This window comes from Bactrocera neohumeralis, unplaced genomic scaffold (assembly GCF_024586455.1).
Source record: "Bactrocera neohumeralis isolate Rockhampton unplaced genomic scaffold, APGP_CSIRO_Bneo_wtdbg2-racon-allhic-juicebox.fasta_v2 ctg4993, whole genome shotgun sequence".
Lineage (NCBI taxonomy): Eukaryota > Metazoa > Arthropoda > Insecta > Diptera > Tephritidae > Bactrocera > Bactrocera neohumeralis.
The window spans coordinates 1-8,306 of record NW_026091962.1 but is presented as its reverse complement, the minus strand read 5'-3'; the positions used below and the strand labels follow the sequence as shown (position 1 = coordinate 8,306).

Below are 8,306 nucleotides of genomic sequence, written 5' to 3'. Positions count from 1 at the left end.
GTGAAAAAGCTATATTGAAGCAGAAGGACACTATTTTGAATAAAATAAATTGATGTTGTCGAAAAAACGATTTGTTTTGTTTTTTTTTCTGTTTACTTTGTTTTGAAAAGTTATAGTCCGATCATGACAGTTTTTCCACAAAGAGAATACCTCAGCTCAAATACCGTTTTTGTGTAAAGTTTTATTCCGCTATCATCATTGGTTCCTAATTTATATATTATACAGAGAAGGCATCAGATGGAATTCAAAAATAGCGTTATATTGGAAGAAGGCGTGGTTGTGAACCGATTTCACCCAATTTCGTACATGTCATCAGGGTGTTAAAAAATATTATATACCGAGTTTCATTGAAATCGGTCGAGTAGTTCCTGAGATATGGTTTTTGGTCCATAAGTGGGCGACGCCACGCCCATTTTCAATTTTTAAAAAAGCCTGGGTGCATCTTCCTTCTGCCATTTCTTCCGTAAAATTTAGTGTTTCTGACGTTTTTGTTAGTCGGTTAACGCACTTTTAGTGATTTACAACATAACCTTTGTATGGGAGGTGGGCGTGCTTATTATCCGATTTCTTCCATTTTTGAACTGTATATGGAAATGCCTGAAGAAAACGACTCTGTAGAGTTTGGTTGACATAGCTATAGTAGTTTCCGAGATATGTACAAAAAACTTAGTAGGGGGCGGGTTCACGCCCACTTTTCCAAAAAAATTACGTCCAAATATGCCCCTCCTTAATGGGATCCTTTGTGCCGAATTTCACTTTAATATCTTGATTTATGGCTTAGTTATGACACTTTATAGGTTTTCGGTTTTCGCCATTTTGTGGGCGTGGCAGTGAGCCGATTTTGCCCATCTTCGAACATAACCTTCTTATGGAGCCAAGGAATACGTGTACCAAGTTTCATCATGATATCTCAATTTTTACTCAAGTTACAGCTTGCATGGACGGACGGACGGACATACAGACATCCGGATTTCAACTCTTCTCGTCACCCTGATCACTTTGGTATATATAACCCTATATCTGACTCTTTTAGTTTTAGGACTTACAAACAACCGTTATGTGAACAAAACTATAATACTCTTCTTAGCAACTTTGTTGCGAGAGTATAAAACGGAAATAAAATTAAAATATCGTATTAAAAATTCATTTGTCTTTGTATAAATGAAAATATATTCATTGAAGTCAAGAAAATTTATTTTCTGTTCAACCAAGTTTGCAGAAAAAGCAATTTCGATAAACGTTTTGTTGTCAAACGATTGCGTTTTTCGGTCGCAGTTGCAACCACTTTTGAAAAGCCGTCAGCTGGTACTGAGGTACCAAGTAGGTGACAATACTTTTTTGAAAGTTCGTGCAGTTTTGGGTAAACGGTTTTCATTTCTTCCAAGCATCAATAGAGTTTCCACTTAGTTCTAATACCTGACAATTCAAAAAAAAGCTCAATTCATCTTGTGGAGGTGTAAAATCGTTGTCCTTCCTCCTTTTTTTGTGCACTAGAGTTTTGTGAGGAGCCCAGAGGTCAAACTCATTCAACGACTCGCTGCTCATTTCCATAGTATCATCTGCAACTGTTATTTCAGTACGTAAAAACTTTATAACTGGGGACAACGCTAATGGGTCTTTGAAATGAATTATTTTTTGAATCTCGGTCGAGTAATGTTGATGCAGCTGGCAAAAGGAATGTTCGATGTAATCTACGATCAAACTAATTTAACACGACATCTTTCAGCTTTTCAGCGACTGCACAGTGGTCCGGCTTGTATGGGGTCGCGGCCATAAATGGTTCTAATGGTAGTAGAGAGCTGAAATTTTCAGCAAGGCTTAACAAAGATATTTAGAAAATGTGGTAAAAATTTCAATACCAGGGGTCGACCAGGTGCTAAATAAATTAGAGTTTTGTTTATTTTAACTTTAAAAGGTGCCTAAAAGTATGCTATTAAAAGTGATTGGCCCATTTCACCATACAAAAACACAAGTTTTTACTATTTTGTTTTTTATTATATTTTATAATAGTTAAATCTTATACTTTTAAAACTCTTCCCCCATCTAATCCTCAAGCTATACACCTACTAAAATAATATCATATCAAAAATCAACAGCCATCAACGAATTAATATAATTATAACAAAAATTTATAATGTTTCTTCTAATAAGTTGAACACAGATTCAAGTAACGTTGATTTATCCTTCTTTCCATGTTTTCTTTGCCCAGTTATAAATGGGTCCGACCGTAAAATTAGTGTGTTCAATATGTCTGTGTTTGTTGCAATGCGTGACATTTTGCGGCTGTGATATAGTCTACATTTTTTTAATTCCTTATTATTCGACTCGGCAGCTTCCTCCGAAAGCTCTCCAATTGATACGAGTGCATGCTCAATCACAGAAGATCCATGAACTAACACCTTATGGACTGTAGCTGGCAAATAGTACCATGGATACTCCTTTATCAATTCCTTAGCAGTATCGATGGTATATTCATTAAACTTGTCCAAATTTATTTTGTACCCCGAGGCGATAGCTTGGAGTATAGTGGCACAACGATGGATAAGATTCTCATTAAGCCCTGTAATTTCAGAAGCTAATTTGGGATTTGAGAAAAATTTTCTAGCCACATTTCCATCGTTAGAAGATCCTCTACCTCCGTCTCTGGGCTTGTCTACTATTATTCCCATTTTTTCCCGAAACGCCGCTTGAATTTTATGCTTTTGGTCTAAAACTTTTAATTTTTGCTCCGGACCTCTAGCTTGCCACATTTTGATAACAGACTTATAGGAAAGATGTAGAAAGTATTCAAAGAAACGTATTTTCGCATGAAGTGGGGATAAACCGAATTCGAAATATTCTCTGTTCACGTCTTTCTTCAAACATTTATCCAAGTTATTCATATCTTTTGGAATTGCTCCACATATAAAACATTTTGTAGAGGATGACTCACTTAAAGCGTTGCACACTTTTCCGTCTACCATAGTCAGTTGTAAACTATGCTCAACAATTATGTTTTTATTATGAATCAAAAATTCTGTCGGTTTAAGTTGATGTATTTTTTCCTGAAGTATTTTTCCTCTTCGATTGACAGTTCAGTTGTCTCCTTTTTGAACTGAAAACGAACTGGCCTGCAGTAACGTGTCGATGAAGGCCGCGGATTCTTCCAAATTATTGAATGGGTACTTTTTGAAATTAGTTGGAGAGGTACGTATGAGGTGACAAATAGGCTCTTGTCCTCTGAATCGTAACTTAAAAAACTTTGTTTGTACTCACTATGACCCGTACTTCCATCAAAACCCCACTTTCCAATTAACGTTAGGTTTTCAATCGATTCATCCGTGATTGATTTAACTACATCTTCTTGAAGCTCCAATATGCTCGATGCTGTATTATCCAGTAAACTTTGCAACTCAATTTCAGCATGAGATTCATCAACTGATATATTTTTAGGGTATCTCTTTTTTTTGCATTTACTATGGTGTGGTAGCTTGGAAATAAGTCGAAGGATATTTTGCTATTAACGAAATTCCTTATAAGCAGATATTGACTTTTGGACATTGCGGTCTCCATTATTAGGGAAATTACTTCAGTGGGATCTGCTTGCATTGTCGGCTGTTGCTGATTTTCATTGCGCAAAGCAGAAACAGCGGACTCATCCATTTCAATCAGCCGAGCTATACGACGTCGCTTTGTTCTAGATGAAGACTCCGCAAAATCAACCTTTCGACGACCACGATGAGGACTTTCCGCTATATGCTGAGATGAATTTTTGGTCGACTTAAGGACAATTGACTCCATTACATTTAGCCAATCATATTGATATTGTACAATTGACGATATTTTCCGATCATACCGAGTCCAAAAAACAACAATTTTTTTACATATGTAGCCAATCGATTTACAAAGTTCGTTGAGTTCGAAATTGTAGCCGTTATTCTCAATATTAAATTTGACATCGTCGATAACTTCCCGTAATTTCGCAGCGTTGCTACCGTCTTTGGTGCACCATAAATTTAAAATATACTGTCGTGAAAATACACAACGATACGAATCTCCTTTGGGAATGCAAACAAAAATTATAAAAAAAAATGGAAAAATAATTAGAATAATTTTAAGTAATAGTAATTAACTGACAAATAAAAGCTGTAAATAATCACAAAAGACAAACACAAAGACACAACAAAGACAGAGACACAAAAGACGACACAGGGGCTCCGCTGCAGCGCGCTGGCAAAATTTGACTTTGAAAAAATAAGAAGTCGTGTTAGCATATTAACGATTACAACTACATCCGCAACTTTCCGCACCTAACTTTAACGATTTTAACATCTTAAAACTCTAATTAAGATAAAAAATAATAATCCTAATAGGGAATCGTGGGGGAACACAACTAAAACTTTAGGTAAACAAATTTAAGACACACAAAACAAGTAAAAACAAATAGGTTTCACATATCAAGTTAGTTTTTAAATATTTCATATTAAGTTAGTATAAATTAATTTCATAAAGTAAAATAAATACCTTGAGCTTCAAAATCCATTTCAAATAATATAAATCTATAAACTTGAACAGTTACCAGCCCGATTTGAAGTGCGCTTTTGCTTCGAAATATTTCACCACAGCTCCGATGCGCTGTTGAAATGAACACGTGTTCATGCTTTTGATTCTATTTTTAGAATGTACCGTTAGGATTCCAGCGAAAACCGGTTTGCAAATTGGAAGATTGGACATTTTAGAGACAAACTGTGTAAATTTAATTTAAATATTTTCTGATCGGTTTTTTTGATTTTTGCCCTCTGACGGAACCACTCTAATATTCTCAATATACTGAGTATTTCCATGATATCTTCTTTTCCTTAGATGTTATCATTACCGGTGCGTCAGAATAGTTGAGAAGTATTTGGTAGCATGTAGTAGGTCGAATTCAACGTGTTTTCACGTCCAAATTTGGCTTTAGCGTTTTCCTTCAGCTACTCTGGCAGCAGCTTGCATATTTCGAAGATCGTCATTAGCTTTAACTTCTTTTTAGCCACTTAACTATTTCTTTGCATTTTACAACAACTGCATTTACTTCAGGATTGTTCAGTGAGTTTTCACATACCAAATTGAGGGTGTGTGTAAAACAAGTACTGCTTTTACGATGTTTGAACCATTGTTGGTCACTACAGCCATTACTTGACTTTCGTCAATAGAAAGTCTTTCAAAGAAGCAATGAGAACTTCGGAAATATGTGATGCAGTATGTGCTTCCGTTAGTTTATAAACGCCAATTGTTTCATTAAAAAATTGCTTCGTCCCATTTACCATGAATGATCACAAGCATGCTATTCATTTCTACATCAGTCAGATATCTGTCGTTAAACTCAAATATGAAAAAGTTTTTAGCATCTCTACACATTTTCTTTTCTTCATTGTACATTTTCCAATTTTTAGCCTTGATGGTATTTCTTTTGGGACTTTGTAAAGTGGAAAATGGTGCTTCATGAAACTTAAGAAGCCTTTACCTTTCAAAAAAAAAGAAAAAGCGTCATTAATTATCAATTTGTTTTGTAATGTCTTTTAATATACCTTCAACAAAGTCAAAGGTGAATTATCCTTGATAACCGTTTCACTATTCCATGTTGTGGCTTTTTGGTTCTTTGAGCCATGAAGCGAAAAGTTTTCAATATTTTGGAAGACTTTAGAAATGAGGGGTTGAGGATTTTTACTGCTATAGCTGGGTAGCTCTCTCATGCTGCTTTCATTCGGTTTCTTGCTGCTGAAGCTTGACCCCTCACTCAAAGGGCTTTCATTAATTGGTTTGCTGCTGCAACTCGGCATTGCAATCATGGTATCAGTGTCATCATCACTTAGGGAAACGTTGTCTTTACTCCTAGATTGCAGAGCCTAATTTGTACACATATATTTATATATAACTAGAAGAAATTCAAAATGTAATACCGATTGCTCTAACTTACCACAATTTGCTGGCTACGGTTTGCATTCTTTAATTTTAAATGCTGCAACATATTTGATGTGTTATTAGAAAATTTTAAATTTTTGCACCAAAGTTGACATTTAACGTAGTTATTGCTTATTTTATTAAAAAAAATTTCACACTTCGCTTTTAACTGGCGCCATTGCTCTTCAAACAACTGAACGTAAAATGCGTTTGAATAACTGTAAATGCAGTATTACCAGACATTCATTTGTTGATATTAAACTACGTTGACATATTAGAATTTAAAAAAAAAAACGCACGTCAACAAACACAAGGAAGGTTTGACGTCGTGGCTGCAATCACAAAAAGACAGCCCAAAGATTTTCTATTCGGCTTGAACTCCTGCTCTCTGGAGAACTCGGCATAAAGGGAACTGTTGGACGGCATTTCAAACTCCTTACACAGCTTAAAAAAAACCATTGAAAGAAAAATGCAAAAAACCAGCTGGTACGATTAGGAGTGACGTCTCACAACGCTACAATTGACCACAAAAGAGAGCCAGAAATGCGTGAGTATGAAGCTTGACAAACAAACTAGCCGACATGGGTAATATCAAAAATTAAACGAAAATATATCGCCGTAGATGTTTTCAAGACCGGGACACACTACTCTGGAACTTCCAGAGTTAATCTAATGACGATGCCCAGAGTATACTGAAATTTTGGAGGAAGTACTTCTTCAGCCCGCTTAATGACGGTGAAAAACATAACACCAGGATCGATGATGATGGAGCGGACGCTCCACTGCCCGACCATGAAGACGTTCGAATAGCAATTGCTCGTCTGAAGAACCACAAAGCAGTGGAGTCAGATGGATTGACGGCCAAGCAATTCAAACCTTACCACCACACCACCTCTTCGCCGATTTCAAAGCTGCTTTTGACACCACAAAACGGAGCTGCCTTTATGCCGCGATGTCTGAATTCGGTATTCCCGCAAAACTAATACGGCTTTGTAAAGCTTGTTGAGCAATTCCAAAAAGCTTCATCAGTTTGGGAAGGACTCTCCGAGCCGTTTGATACCAAATGAGGTTTCAGTAAAGCCGACTCACTATCGTGCGACTTCTGTAGACAACGGCGAATACCGCAGTTGATGGAATGATGAGCTGTACAGAGATATGCGTCGACATTGACATGAGTTAAGCGAATTGAGACAGTGGCTACGTTGGCTGGGTCATGTCGTCCGATTAGATGTAAACACTCCAGCTCTGAAAGTATTCGATGCACCTACGCCTGGGGAAGCAGAGGAGGACCAGGTGGAGAAGGACCTGGCTGCACTTCGTATCTCGGGTGGCGCCAATTGCTAAAGATGAAACGAAACTGGCGCGCTTCCTGTTTGTTAACTCGGTTATAATCGCGGGCTTGTGTCTACGTCAGTAAAGATATCCAGCCAATATTTGAGTTATCTCAATGAGAATTACAGAACATGTTTTTGCTCATAGTGGTATATCTTTGTGCCTAAAAAAAAGATAAAATTGGGTGAAAACCACATAACTAATATTGGATTTTCCAAAATCCGGCTGATTTTGCTCCATATGATTGGTGATTGTATGGGAGGTACCTTAATGAAACCCGCGAAATTTTTTTAGTACGTGAGCATGATAATAGTTAATAGATAAAATCGGTTTGTCGTCCAACTCAAGCCCCTAGGTACCGTATATGTACTCAAATATCTATTGTTGACTTTTGATCGAAAATTTCGGTCAATGTGTGAATATATATTGAAATTTAGGTATAATTCTTCTCTGACAACATATATACAAATTTCGAACTTCCGGGTGACTTTGTAGGGCATAATCGCCAATATGTCTGTTATCTCAATGGAATTGAAAGGCGTTTTACTTATAACGGTGTATCTTTGTGCCTAAACTATATAAATTTGAGCGAAAACTTGGCCAAGCCTCTATATCCGGCAGACTATACTCTATATGATTGGTTTTACACCTTAAATTTCTAAGCGATACTTGCTTATCAATGATAATGATATCTCGTGACTAAAGTGGCAACCTTAAGTATAAGGCGATAAAAGCGAATTTTTCCTTTGTGTATTTATGTATCGCACGGAGGGTACTAAGGTTGCCTGCTTTAACTTTATGAACTTTATGCATGTAGGCGATTACTCTGAGGGCTCAGGGGAGCGATGAATATCGTTCAACCATACAATGTTGTGTGAAAGCAGTCGATTTGCGACTTTCTGGTAAAATTATATTGCGCAGGAATGATTATGGTCAAGTATTGGGGAAATTCTGTCCCTTCGCCCAAAGGAGCTATTCCCCCCCATGGTGTGGTGGCAAAATTCAGGGGGTTTTCCTCTCTGGTACCCGATCTGGGGGTTGCTTTGGCTGTG

At 36.9% G+C, this 8,306-nt stretch overlaps 1 pseudogene; it reads right to left on the bottom strand.

The window, feature by feature from the left end:
* Positions 1 to 1,248: 1,248 nt before the first annotated feature.
* Positions 1,249 to 6,165, bottom strand: LOC126767251 (uncharacterized; annotated as a pseudogene).
* Between the last annotated feature and the right edge of the window lie 2,141 nt (positions 6,166 to 8,306).